The sequence below is a fragment of the Cupressus sempervirens genome, chromosome 7 (assembly GCF_028749045.1).
Source record: "Cupressus sempervirens isolate cs-2001-9-10 chromosome 7, ASM2874904v1, whole genome shotgun sequence".
In the NCBI taxonomy this organism is placed as follows: Eukaryota; Viridiplantae; Streptophyta; class Pinopsida; order Cupressales; family Cupressaceae; genus Cupressus; species Cupressus sempervirens.
The window spans coordinates 708,664,039-708,678,699 of NC_143124.1; positions in this window are offsets into that span (position 1 = coordinate 708,664,039).

The window sequence follows — 14,661 nt, forward strand, 5'->3', positions numbered from 1 at the left end:
TATGAATTTATTTAATTTTTATGTAATTTATTATATATTTTTAGCTAAAATCTCATTTATATGTTTTTACATGTTGAATCTCTTTTAGGTGCTTATCATCTAAAGAAATTGATAAAAAAGATATAAAATATTAGAAGAGAAAAATTCCATAGCTTATATGTGAAATGTAAAAGTGTCTACCATCAACTTTTTTTCAATGCTCAAGAACACTACCTCATGCATTAAGTTGAGGAGATTGAATTGGGTAGACCTATACAAACTAGGTCAATGCAGATGGTTGAAAGGCTCTTGAAATTTATGAAGGGATTGGTTTGACAAAGAGCACATCCTAAGGGTTCTATGGTAGAGGGATATATGGTATACCATACCATAGTATACATTAGCAAACATCTTTCCAAGTTTGTATTAAAGATCTGTGTAGATCACATTGTAGATTTGAAGGATGGTAATTGATGGGGAAAGGAAGATTGAGGAAAGTGAGAGGTAATTATAAGATGTTATTGTAGTTAATTAATTCTTATCCATCATCAATATAACTTTTTTCTAGCTGGTCTAGTTATTTTCTTTATAGTTAGTCATGAGTGAGATGCACTATATTTGTATATTGCAAACAATTTTGATTGGATGATGGTATGGATTCAATAGTCTCAAGAAAATGGTTTCTCATTAACATGAGACAATGGTGCATCATTGGTTAAAGAAGCTTATCATAATAGAGATCTCAATGTTACGTCAATGGTACGTGATCCAACATATGACTTAATTGATAGAAAGGTATGTATAAGATTACTAATCATGACCTATAAGTTTAATATCAACTCACAGATCAATGCAAATAATCTTGACATGTTTGAATAATTGCAAATTAAACACCACAAATCCATGTACTACCATAGCTATAAATTTTGCATAAAAATTTAGACAAAATGAAAAAAACTTGTGATTCTAGGATAAGTACAGTCTTCGAGGTCACCAATATTTCATCTATAAATGACATACATCCTCAAAAATCTAAAAATTGATACTATGGCATTTTGGATGATATACTTGAGTGCAACTTTAATTCATTCAAATTAGTTCTATTTGTTGTCAAATGCTACATGCTACAACTAAATTGAAATGATCTTGATAGGATTTTTATTGAACATGATAGTGGATTTATAATGATTAATACAATGTCATTTAAGCCAATTGGAGATGAGCCCTATGTTCTTCCAAGACAATGTGAGCAAGTGTTTTACTTTGGCATTCCACATAAATCAGGTTGGTCTTTTGTTGTTAGATATAATCCAAGAGGAAAACTAATAAAGTATAATGTTATGGAAGAAGAAGATACTACAGAATTAGAAGAAGAATTAAATGATGACCATGAATGACTATTAAACAATGATGAAGAAGAAGAAAAAGATGATAATGATTCTAGTGATGTGAATGATGATGGTGTGATAATCATGATCATGATCATGGTGATGAAGATGGTGATGATCAAGGTGATGATGGTCATGATAATGGTTATGAAGATGATGATGATGATGATGATGGCAATGAAGATGGTGGTGTGACGATGATGATCAAAGTGACAAGTACACTGATGGTGATGTGAGGCCTCGCCCCAACCCTTCGTAGCCTTAGTTATTACTTTATCATTTTGATACTCACGACTCGAGATGTCAAGACATTATCAGATACTTGAACATATCATATTATTTCATGTTGTGTGATGTTATTTTCAGATATTTGATGTTTGTCATTTGATGTTTTATGTTAATGTATGTTGATGAATTAAATAAAAAGATAGGATTAACATTTTGGTTTAAGATATTTTAAATGGTTAAGAATTGAATAGGATGAGAGGAACCCTAATTTTTTTATAGATGGATGTTTTAATTTATGTGATTCTTGATACATATATATACATATGTACATGTGATTTTTGAGACTACTAATGTGTGCAATGAGTGTGTAGATATTTTAGCCGAGAAAACTGACGGAGGAATAGAACTGATCCCTATTTGCTAATTTTGGAAACCTTGTTGTTCGTAATTAAATTAAGATGTGTGTATGTATCCTTATGTGATCAGTAAATGTTAATGTTCGTAACTGTGTTCTTATGGTGTTTCTTGACACTCGTGAATTGTTTATGTTCCTCAGTATTCTGATTAGGGTTAACTGTGTACCCTCTAGACCTAAGACGGATTAAGTTAATGTCTTTTTGCTAATTTGGTTCTTAATTGAGTTTAGTCATCCTTAATCCAGTTTAGTGCTTAATCTACTTTTTAGAGCTGTTATTTGGTCCTATTTAATTCCTAGCTTTTGTTTGGCTCTAAACCTATCCCTAAGGCTTTAAAACATGAAATAATTATACCCAAGGGGTATGGGTATGGGTTGGGAGTCTTTTCCAACCCCTAAGCCCCTTTTATTGACTTTTGAGATCACTCAAAAAGTCTCTTTTTGCCTTTGTGCGAAAATTGACTATGGCTACCATAAGTTTCATCACCCCACCTCCGCTTAGTGGTTAACCATAGTATGGGTTGAGTTAGGAGTTTTTAGAATTTTAAGTGGGTGGGAGAAGTTATTGATCCCTTTGGTGGTTGAGTTTGAGGCTTATTTAGAGGCCCTTCTTGGACTAGTGGAGGTTGTTACCCAATCTCTACATTTAGAGAGGAGTCTTGGTAGATTGAAGAAAGGAAGTGAAAAGCTCTACTCAAACTTGTTCATTTTCCATTACCTCTTTGTGAAGGTAGGAATTCTCATCTCCCTTGTTTAGAATTCATGTTTGTTTCATGCTTATGCTACCTTGTTGTTGTTTGAATGTTTGTATGGTTGTGGGTATGTTGGAAAGCTTTGAAAACCATGTTATTTTGAATGATTTCCTTTCATGTTTTTGTATGAATTTTTGAGATGTTCTTGCATGGGTGTTTTGGCATTACTCACCCTTGGAGAGGGAAAAAGTGGCCAATTTTGAGAAAGGGCATTTTAGTTGGACTCCAACAGTGTAGAGTCTCTTCTCAGGATGAGAAGAGGGAGAGAGGGTAGGGTGTTATGAGCCCCTATCTGTCAGCAAAAACCTCATATGAGTATGGCATGTTAAAATGGAAGAACAGAAGTTCTTGGTTTATAGCCCTGATTGGGCATCTATTTTGGTGTTGTGCTTGACTTCTCCTATTGGAAAAATCCACCTTTCTCTAGTGTTGATTCATTGTGAATCCTATTGTGAAAACCTTGTATGAATATGCATGTTTGATTTGTTCTTGGTCATGCTTGTTGTCACCTGATTAGATTATGTTCCCTCCACAGTTTGTAGAAATGTGTTGTAGAATTTGGTATGGAACCCTTGATGAGTGTCATGAAGAAATTTCAATTAAAATTGATGAAATTTGGGATTGATATCCTATGTAATTTGTATTTCAAATTTGGTTGTAATGGCAACGAAGCCGAGTTTTCTTCCTGGTTCTTTCTCGGTTGAGCCTTTGAATCAGGTTTGCCAATAAAATTGGTGTTTGAATATAATTGTTTATCATGTGATTCAATCGTAATTTTAATTTAGATGGATGCACATCAAAAATAGGATGGAAATAATGATGATGTTCAGTTTGGCAAGATATCAAGTTTTCATATATGTTGAAAATGAAAATTTATGATCATGCATGTAGATTCAGTTTTTATGATTATTAGATATTAATCAATCTTGCATTATTGTGCCACAATGGCTAAATTTATGTTTTAATTCTATTCAAAAATTATAGACCAAAAAAAAAAAAAACTTTTCCTTGTAATTCTATACTTAGAAAAATATGAAAAAAAAAAAAGTATTACAAGAGAGTAAATACTCTCTGGTTTTTGTATGGGGAGGCAATTTAATTCCCCTCATTGCAACAGAGAATCTTATAAAGATTCCCTTTATATTTTGTTTGAAAAATATAAATTTAGATTAATCAATTTATAAATAAATGTACAATTCTAAAATAGACTAGTAACATTTTCAAAATATCCTAAATATCTAATTCTTACCTAACAAACTTTTGGGCTTAAATTCCCCCTTGCACATCAGATTTGGAATGTATATTTTAATAGGTTTTATTTATAAAGTTTTAGCAAGTCATCAAATCAACATGGGGGGGTGATGTCACCCTACCCCCATGTCCCATCCCCATCTTCATTTGAAAATGGGCACTCAACTTGGAGGGGGAAGCATTTAAGTTTGTTTGTTAAACATGATAGCAAGCAGTTTACCTTGCTTTTGTTCCACCTTTTATCTTCTATGAACGCATGCTTTGGGAGGGGGGTTGTTCTCAGTCTGTACCCCCTTGGTAGTGCGCTGTCCCAAGCGCAGCACTTGGGAAGCGCGTGGGTAAGTGGGGGTTTGTGGTAGGGTGTGGGGGGGTGGGTGGGGGTGTTAGTGTAGGTGTTAGTAGGGGTTAGGTTAGTATGATGTTAGGCTAGTCTAGTTTAGTTTAGTTAGTTGTTTTTAATTAATTTTTTATTTATTTGTGATTTATAAAATGATTAAATTAAGTTAAAGTGTTAAGGTAGTTAGTTGAGATTAAGTTAATTTTAGTTTAGTATAAAGTAAAGTTAGTTAGATAAGTTTTAAGTTGTTAGTATATAATGTTTAGTTAGTTTTTAAGATAGTTGAATTTAGTGTAAGTTAGTTAGTTTTATATAATTTAAAATATTTTGTCAATTATTATAGTTTTATTTTAATTATAGTAGTGCAATGTTATATTAAATTATAAGTTCCTTTCTATTTCTTATGTTCTCTAAAATATTTAGATTAGTTTAGTTTAGTTAAGTTAATTTAGTTAGTGTTCTAAATATATATTTAAATGTAATTTTGTTTAGTTTTGTAAACATTTTCTTTTAAATTAAAGTTAGTTTAGTTTAAAAATGTGTGTGGTTTAAGCTAAGTAGTAGATTTAAACAGTATATTCAAAGTTTTATGTATGCTCAATATTAGTTAGTAGTTACTATAAATTTACAATGCTTAGTTGATTTAATCGATAGAAAGTTAATTAGTTTAAAAGTTATGTAAGCTACTTAGTTTAGTTTTTAGTTAATAAATATTAAATAGTTTTGATCAAATTTGTAACATAGTTAGTGATATTCTTTTGCAAATCGATGCATGATACACATTTATATAATGGTTAGTAAAACTTTGGTTAAATGTAAATTTAGTTTAGCTATTATGAAAGTTAATCATTATGTTTGTGTACATAGCAAGTTATGTTAGACTATTGAGATAAGGTAATTTGTTCTATGTAGTTACCTGTAAGACTTATAGATATTGTTGTTCAAATTATTTTAATCTATCATTGTAAAGTTAAAATGTAACTATTGTCGATATTATCTTAATAATGAAAGTAATAATTTATCAGTATAGAAAACTTTTACTTAGACTGTGATCAAAAACTTATCAAACTTGAGCTTTATAATTATTAATTTTAAAAAAAAATTGTGTTTTTGCCCTCGTAGTTTGGGCACGACAGGTGATGATGATGATGACATGGATGAAGATGATTATCAATGACAGGATCAATGAAATGTATGCCGACATATGATCAATGTCAATTATGATGGGGTGATTTATTTATAGAAATTTTATTGACATGTATGTTTTTATAATTTCTTTTTGATAAGTCTATTAATTTCATTTCATTGCTAATTGCTAAGAATTAGTATTGTTTTTCACAAGGTGACATGGATACACCACAAGGCACAGGTAGGGGGGTAAAAGTACAAACCTACGTGTCACCCTTTTGTAAAGGAAAAGGATAACAAAAATATAATTGTTCACCTTTAATGACATAAAATTGGTATAATTATTTTGAAATTGAAAATGAAGTAAACTAATGAAATGTTTAGAAATGGATGAAGTTTAGAATTATAATTTTCAATAATTATTTAGAATAAGAATTGATATACTTTCCTAATTTTTATAGATAATTTTTTAGCTGCTGCAAAATGTTGAAAATTAGGGGTCTAGTTCCCACCACAAAACTAGATGAAAATAAACTTATTTCCCTTTGATCGTATACTATGTTATAGATAACATTTATAGCTAGAACAATCAAAAATAAATGTCAGCTTTAGACCTATATTTTCTCTTTTATAATGATTCAAATTTCAAGTCACCTAAAATCGATAGTTTTCATCTCCCACCACATTTTTAAAATAAAATCTATTCTAACTAGGAGAAAAATTATACATTCTAAAAGAGGACTCTCTCCTCTAGAATGTTATATAATTTCTAATTTATTTTGATATGATTTAATATTCATTTCTTTCTTAAAATTGACATCTTTTCAAGTCTTAAAATATGTGCTTGTAGAATTTTTTAATTATAATATACTATATCTAATTAAAACACTATAAACTCTATATGAGAATATTCCTGACTCTAAGCTCGATAAAATGGTGTTTAGATGTCATTAAAAAAATATCATAAAAAATAGTAAGAGCTATTAAAATGCCACTTTTCTAAAATATTTGTATTTCTTTAGTAATTAGATACAAACTAGTATAAAGCATGAATTTAATAGACATTTCCAATTGGAAAAGTGTGAGTCCATATATAACTTAGCTAGAATGAATTTATCTAGATCATATGTTTGGACAAAAATGATTTTTAGATAGAAATAATCAAATTTAGTCATTCTAATAAGTCAGCCTGAAAGGTGACACAACTTTGTATTTTTACCCAGGGATGTACCTTACACACTAGCCTTAGTAAAGGTAAACCTTAATTAGTGTAATTGTACAAATTATATAAAAACAAATGTCATATTAATATTATGTTCTTTTCTTTATGTCTTTGGAGTTATTTTGATGAAATTTTACTAATATTGATGTGACAACTTGATACTTATTGATAGGGAAAAGAAAAAATGGTAGCAGATCAAATGCAATTTGAAACTTAGGCAACATTTGTAGAAGACATTGTATGTAGCGCTGACCTCAGCTTCATGGCCCATAAGCTTATAAATAAATATAGTGATGAGATTATTAACCTTGTCCTCAACCAAAACATAACCAAGGAGACAAAGGAACTGAAAAAAGAATTGATACTTAAAGTCAATTATTTGAAGATAAGCAGTAATTAATCTTAAGAAATAATAAAAGTTCAATAGATGTTTATATTTTATAGTATCTTATGAATCATGATCTAAAATATTATGTATTCTTCTTAGAGGATTTTGTGACACCTGTGAGATTGCGTGGTCAATATGGTGAGGGTTGTAGCACACAACCTTCATGTAAATAATCCTTAAACCTTTAACCATTCATTTAAACTTTTGAATGCTTCTAGCTAGTATCCCATTTGATCTTTATCCATTGCAAATATCTTTTCTAACAATATATTCTTAAACTCATGATGAAGTGTAGATGCCTCCTTCGGTCACCATTCCAATATTGTTGACTACATTTTCAACAACAAGGAGCTTGCATACATCTTTGACTATACCAAGTACAACTAGTAAAACCTTATTTTGCTATATTTTGTTATGTGTTAATCATGCATTATTTTTTTCCTTGGGTGGATTTTATACTCATGGGTCTATTTTGCGCACTAATAGATACACCTACAATTTATAGAACAACAAAGACCACTGCTAGTGAAGCTAAACCATTTCTTGGAGCAACTTGTGTGACTGGTACTGGTTCATTTGTGGGGGCATTATTGTTGAACAAGAAAACTATGTTTCCGTTAAAATTATTAAAGCTTCCAAGTGCTTTAAAATTGTTATTATTTACATTGTAATTTTAGTTTACTTATACATAACTCATTTTGGAGTGATAATCCCATGATGTTTTTGTAGGAAATTATATTTTCTATGATCATCTTTTTGAAATGACATTGAAGCTATTTGGACCCACCATATGTAAAAGGTACATAGTTTCATATCATTGCTACAATATTTTTCTTTTCTTCCATTTATTATAATATATTGAAGTTATTGATCTAAATTTTTTACTTTTATAAAGAAGGTGGAATGAATAGGGCCCTAAACTAAAAAAGCAACTCATTACATCTTTTGAGAACCTCTTTGAAAAAAACATTTTTGACAGTGCCCTACTTCTCAAAAGAGCATCCCAATATCTAAAGATCTTAAGGGACCAATATAGAAGGAATCTAAAGGATAACCCAAAATATGAGTGTCCTCGTATGATTCCACCAATGGAGTGGAATGAAATAATAGAAGATGCAAAAGAGAAAAGGCTACATGGTAAAAGAATTGAACTAAAAAAGGAAAAAAGAAGGTATTTTATGATAGTAATAAGTAAAATGTAATCATGGACTAATTAGTGATCTTTGTTAATATATAATCTAACATGTTTCAAAATTTTCATAGACTATAGGACACATCAAAAGCTATAGAAGTGTGATTATAAAAGGTTGGTCAACACAAAATTGGCTCTAGTGGCTATATGAATCTTCACTCTTGACTTGTAAGTAGCAGAAATAGAATTTCATATAAATTTTTATATATAATGTTTCAAATAATTTTGTTTAATCAAATCATACATGCAAAAATGACAATATTAAGCAAAAAATATAGGGCATAGAATTCAATGTAGAACCCACAGATGAAAACAAAAAAAATGTCTTAAAGGAAGGCTATAATGTTGTGGCTACACACCTATGCCAAGAATTTGAAAGACATACCCAAGAATATAGTGCAGCAAATGAGACACAAGTAAATTGGTCAAATAAAAAGTAAATCAAATTGAATAGTTGAGAAATTTCTTTTTTGGTATTAGTTTTCAACATAAATTGACTACATCACAATGTGCATAACATTTCACTACAACCTTCAAATCATATCACAAAACCTGCATGTGATGAAGGCCATGATGTGCCTCATAGTGGTGGAGGTATTAATTATCTATTAGAAATTAATCATGAAATTATGAATAGAATGTAACATCTTCAATTGCAATTTGACATGTAATCTTTTTTTGAATATTTTGGAGCATGTTGAACATCATGGTGAATGAGTGGAGCATGTTCAAAGTGTTCATCATATTGAGATTTTGGCAGACCAAAATGTTACTATATATGATGTGGCATTTTCAAGTAAGAAAAATGCATGTTATTTTCTATTGGTTAATGAAATACTTGTAATAGTAAAAAAAGAAAAAGATTATGCCAATTTAACCCATTTACTTGTTATTGCAACAGAGGCCCCTTTAGTGCAACAACCTTGTGCTCCTGAAATAGGAGGCATCATAATTTGACATTACATGTGCCAAAACAGGAGGAGAATAGAGAAGATATTGATGCTCCTATCAGGCTTTACCTTAACAAAGATAAGAAAAACAAAAAGAAGAAATGATTTTAAAAAAATGTTCTTTGATAAACCTTGCTTGATAAACTTTCTTGGATAATGATTGAATATTGTTTTAACTGATTATCTATGAATATTTCATATTAATATTGATTTTTATGTCATGTTAATGAATATTTTTATGTGTTAAAGAAGTCTTGATTAGTATTGTGTATTAATGAATTATATATCATATTAATGAATGTTATGTGATTGTATTGATTGAATGTCATAGTTCATAAATGGATGAATGAATGAATGAAGTATGTAATTAGATTTTAATGGAGAATTTATATTTATGTTAGGGGGAGGGGGTGAGTTCAGATGAGCTTCCAACTTCACATGGTTGACCCTATTAAGTAGAGAATATTAAAATATTATTGAAATCGAGTGAAGCTCAAACTAACATACCTTCATTAATTAATCAATTTCATTCATTATAGGTCTAGAATGATGGGTTGATACTCTATGGTATAGGAATGAATCACTAGAGGAAGGTTAGGTACTCAATCTTCTAGCTTCAACAACTTTACCACTTGCCTCATTTTGGGTCTTGCAACTAGATCTAGATGGGAGCACCACAACCCTATCCCTACCAATAGTTCCATTTCAGCCTTCTGAAAGTCCACATTTAACTTTATATCTATAGAATCCAAAACTTTACCTTGACCATAGGTCTACTGCTCTCTTTCCAAATGCTTAAGCGAATTATAATTCTATCTATAACTTCCTAGCTTTGCTTCTTTAAGATAGTCTAAGTAGTTTCTAAAAGAAAACTAGAATTCAAAATGAAACTTATTCTCGTGATCCCATATTTACCTCTTGAAAATTTTGAAATGAAACTTTGCTAAATCTGGAAAACCAATGAATTTTACAATATAACATACCCATATTTTCATTTTCTTGCCCTCCTTATCTCTAATTTTTTAAGAGACCTGCTTGTTGTTGTCTAAATTGGCCCTTCCTAAAAAAATGCACCCTCCCCCCTCCCCCCTCCCCCCACACCTCCCTTTAGATATTTCACTTCACCTTATGATATATTATTGCTCTTTTAGGATGAGTTCACTACAATTTTGGGAGGAGAATGTTACCTTATATGAAGAGAAATCATTACTAACAAGAGAAGTCATTTCTAATTAGTAGAGTTAAAAAATATTTTTTTATGTTAAAATAAATTCATGTGTCCTTAATATAGGCAATGAATACATTGATGATGTGTGTCCCTATGAAGGCCAACTTGACATATTTAAGCTAGTAAAAAAAATTATTTAATCATTTTATTCCTCCAACAAGATCAACTTGTTTTTATAGTGAACTGAAGGTATGCTTTTATCTTTTGAACTCTCAAAGCATCCCCCTTTCCTTCCTTGGTCCTCTTTTTCATGTGGTAGAATTTGAGCATGAGAGAAGATTGATTCATCTTGCCATCCCTCAAGGAAGTATCTTGATTTGTCTCTAAACTTCAGTTACGTTCTTCAAATGTTTTTCATCTTCCTCATTGTTCTATGTGAATTATGAAATCAATGATTATCTCCTTCCCTTTCCTCATAACTTTGAGAGCCAAATTTTTTTCTACATTTTCATAGAATTTTTGGATGATAGCTTTTGCATGTTATCTTTGGTTTTCTTTCATGTGGATGCTTTATCACAACATGGCATGGAATTTTGTTGGGTATAATACATACTTAGAGAGGCTTGCAGAGATGTATAAATAAATGTTGCTCATTTACACATTTGTTTTATTATCATAAAAAGTGGAGGTATTATATATTTATTTCTCTATGAGTGAAGGTCTTATATTCTTATTCCTCTTTGAAACTCTACAAAAAATTTGGTGTTATGTTTTATCTTGTAGATATAGCAAAGAATATGTTTCCAAGCTTCTTGTTGTGGATGTTATAATCACTACAACAGATCTGTTCAAGGAGCTTGCATTGATAACTACCAATAAAGTTCTTTCTATTCTTGCATTTGATTATCTAGTAGAAAGCTTTTCTTGTTATACCTTAGATGATGATGCATCTCCCATCACTTTCTACTCTCTTGTAGAAAATTTGAGCTTTGCCAAAAAGAGGGTACCATTATGTAGAAAGTTCAAAATAAAGAATAGGGCACCCTTTATGTATTTCTCCAAAGAAAATGAGTCATTTGATCTTGATTTTGTCCGAGAATGGAAAGATATGAAGGTGATGATGATGTGATTAAAATACAGAAATCAATAGTTCCTATGTTATTAAATCATCATGCCTCCTTAACATTGTTAAATGATATTTTGTAGGATGAGTATGAAGGTTTCAAGAAAATGATAAGCTAAACGATGGAAGAAATAAAAGTTGCACCTAATTTTAATTCTCATCACAGTGTTGATGGTTTTGTAAAAATAGAAGCTCAGATATCAGAAACCATGCAAGTATAAAATAGGTAATATGGAGAGTATGAAGTTAAAATGATTGTTTATTATGTTTTTGTGATATAAACTTTAATCAAGATAGTAAGAGCTTCTCTAGAGGATGAATATCTCACACTATTAATTCTTTATATGTACATGTTATTCATGAAAACAAAATGGTTCATGACAAGAAAGATGATGCTCAGCCCCACTTGATATATGTTGAAAGAGAGAAACACCCCAAGGTCATCCATCATTATAAGGTTGGTGCCATGAATGTCATGGTTCATAGATTTTTGTTATTTATCTTTCTAGAACTTATTTAAAATTTTTTTGGTATAAATTGTGATTGAAAAAGCTTTTGAATAATTATTGGAAATTTTTTAATAGTAATTTCAACTATGAAGAATAACATGAAATATATAATATTGTACTGTCAACTATGATAGGTTTTCATGCTATTGAAAATATATACTATTTTTTAACATTATTTTTACTAATATGGTGTGGTATTGGGTTTTTAGGAAGATTCTCAACTTTGATGACAAATGCTCCTTTCACACTAAATCTAAATAGTGATATACATGTTAGTGATTTTAGAGCTATACAATATGTTATGTGTTTTTTCATCGAATATAAATCAGAGAAAGAATGCAGTTTTGTTCAATTCCCTCAAGGGTTCCATGGAAGTCTCAAGGATGATTCCTTTGGAAATCAATTGAAAATACTATTAGAAGTAAGAAATGATTTAATATCTTTTTTGAATTGATTATTCAAGAGCTCTATAGCATTTTCGGATGAGTTATTACATGGTTATAGATGTAACAATGGAGATGATGGGTGTATGCAAACTATTCTAAAGTGATCAAATGCACTCCAAGGCCCTCTTTATGGACAAACCAACTACTTTCATAGATGAAAAAGCTCGTATGTGTTGCCACCTAAGATTGATCAATACCAAAGGAAATGAAGTGAAAGGCAAAGACAAGGTAATAGAAAATCTTTGGCATTAAATTGGTTTAGAGATTGAAGTTTAGTATATGGTATGTTGTTTTACCAAATTCGAATATTTCACATGAAATAATCATATATGATACTAAATTTCTTTTAGTATCTTAATGGTCATAATAGTATTATATATTAACAATTAATGTTTAATTGTTTAAATTATATTTAGGTATAATCTTGGTATCTTTGCTGATTTTTTTTGTTATTGATTATTTGTTGTGTACTAACAACATTATAAAATGTTGGGAGTCCTTTGGAAAACTCCCTAGACCTAATTAAAAAATAATAAACTATAATTTCAATCCTATTTGAAGAAAGATTTCTATAAGTTACTTTATAGTTTTACACCACTTTTGTTTTTAGGTGCACGAAAAATATAGTGTCTAGTAGATGTTTGAGGCAATTATGATAAGGATTCCTAGTCTAGCTCTTCACAAAATAGTATCCTAGTCTAGTTCCATTAGCTATGCAATCATCATTAGAAATTACATCTCTAATCACCTAGAATTTTTTTTTGGGTTGCCTTCCTTTTAGTTTGCATGGTTTTTTTCCCTATAGGTCACACAGATGAAACCACATTCCATATCATCCCGCTTTGATTCCCCTATGATAAATGCATCAAGTCTTTATAGTGAAATAGATGCATGAAACTCTATTACCACATATTCGTCAGATTGAAATGAAGTCCAGTGAATTTCGTCCATTAAAATAGGCTTCATTCCATCACCTTCATCTTGTACTTCAAGTTTGACAAGCAGGTGCCACTTATAATCTCTCCCAATTGTAGGAGACTACAATTGCAAAGAGGAAGTATAAAATATGGAAAGCCATATAAAAACACATTGAGACATATAAAACTCCATGATTGCTACCTTCCTGCCAAGATTGGCTACAAACAAATCTATTGATGTTTGTTGCAATATTTGTTTAGTTGTTTTCATGGTAACAATCATTTTATTAGCTTTCTCTGAAACTTGTATGTTAATCTATTATATGTATCTCATATCAACCCTTGAAAGGTTTTGTCACCATAACCATTGCCTTATACTTTTCTCATATATCGCTATAGCTATATAGTGAGAAAGCTTCATGAATCAATATACACTATAGTGATGACATCATGGTCATAAGAAGACTTAGGTGTTATATCGCTATGACATGTAGCGATCTCTTCTATCGCTATGTGGAGAAACTATAAAATTAAAATAGCAATGAGTGATAAGGAAGATATATTGCTAGTTTTTTTAGTGATTGAAATGGGGAGGATTGTGTTGTGGCGATCAGGGATAGAATATAAATGATTGCACATCACGTTTGCAGTGAACATGTCATAGCGATAAGCGATGAAGATATGTGTATCATTATGTGTTATGATGAAAAAGTAGTATAGTTCTCTCTATATTATAGTGATAGGTCAAAAGGATCACTTGTCACATTTGATAAAAGTATATTGCTATGGCATATAGCAATCCTTTTTATTGCTATGTGAAGAAACTGCAAAACAATATAGTGATGAGCGATAAAGGAGGCTTATCGTTATAAGTTCTAGTGATCATTGAAAAATGGAAAACAAATATAATCATTACAAAAATGAGCGATAGATATCTCATATTGCTATAAGTCATGGTGATGAGTGTTTTCAGAAATAAAAAAGGGGAGGATTGTGTTGTGGCGATCAGCGATAGAAAATACATGATCACATGTCACGTTTTGAGTAAACATGACATAGTGATAAGCAATGAAGACATGTGTATCACTATGTGTTATGATGACAAAGTAGTATAGGTTGCTATATATATTATAGCAATAGCTCAAAAGGATCATGAATCATGTTTGGTAAATGTATATCACTATAACATATAGTGATCCTTTTTATCCCTGTGTGAAGAAACTACAAAAACTATATAGCAATGAGTGATAAAGGAGGCTTATCACTAT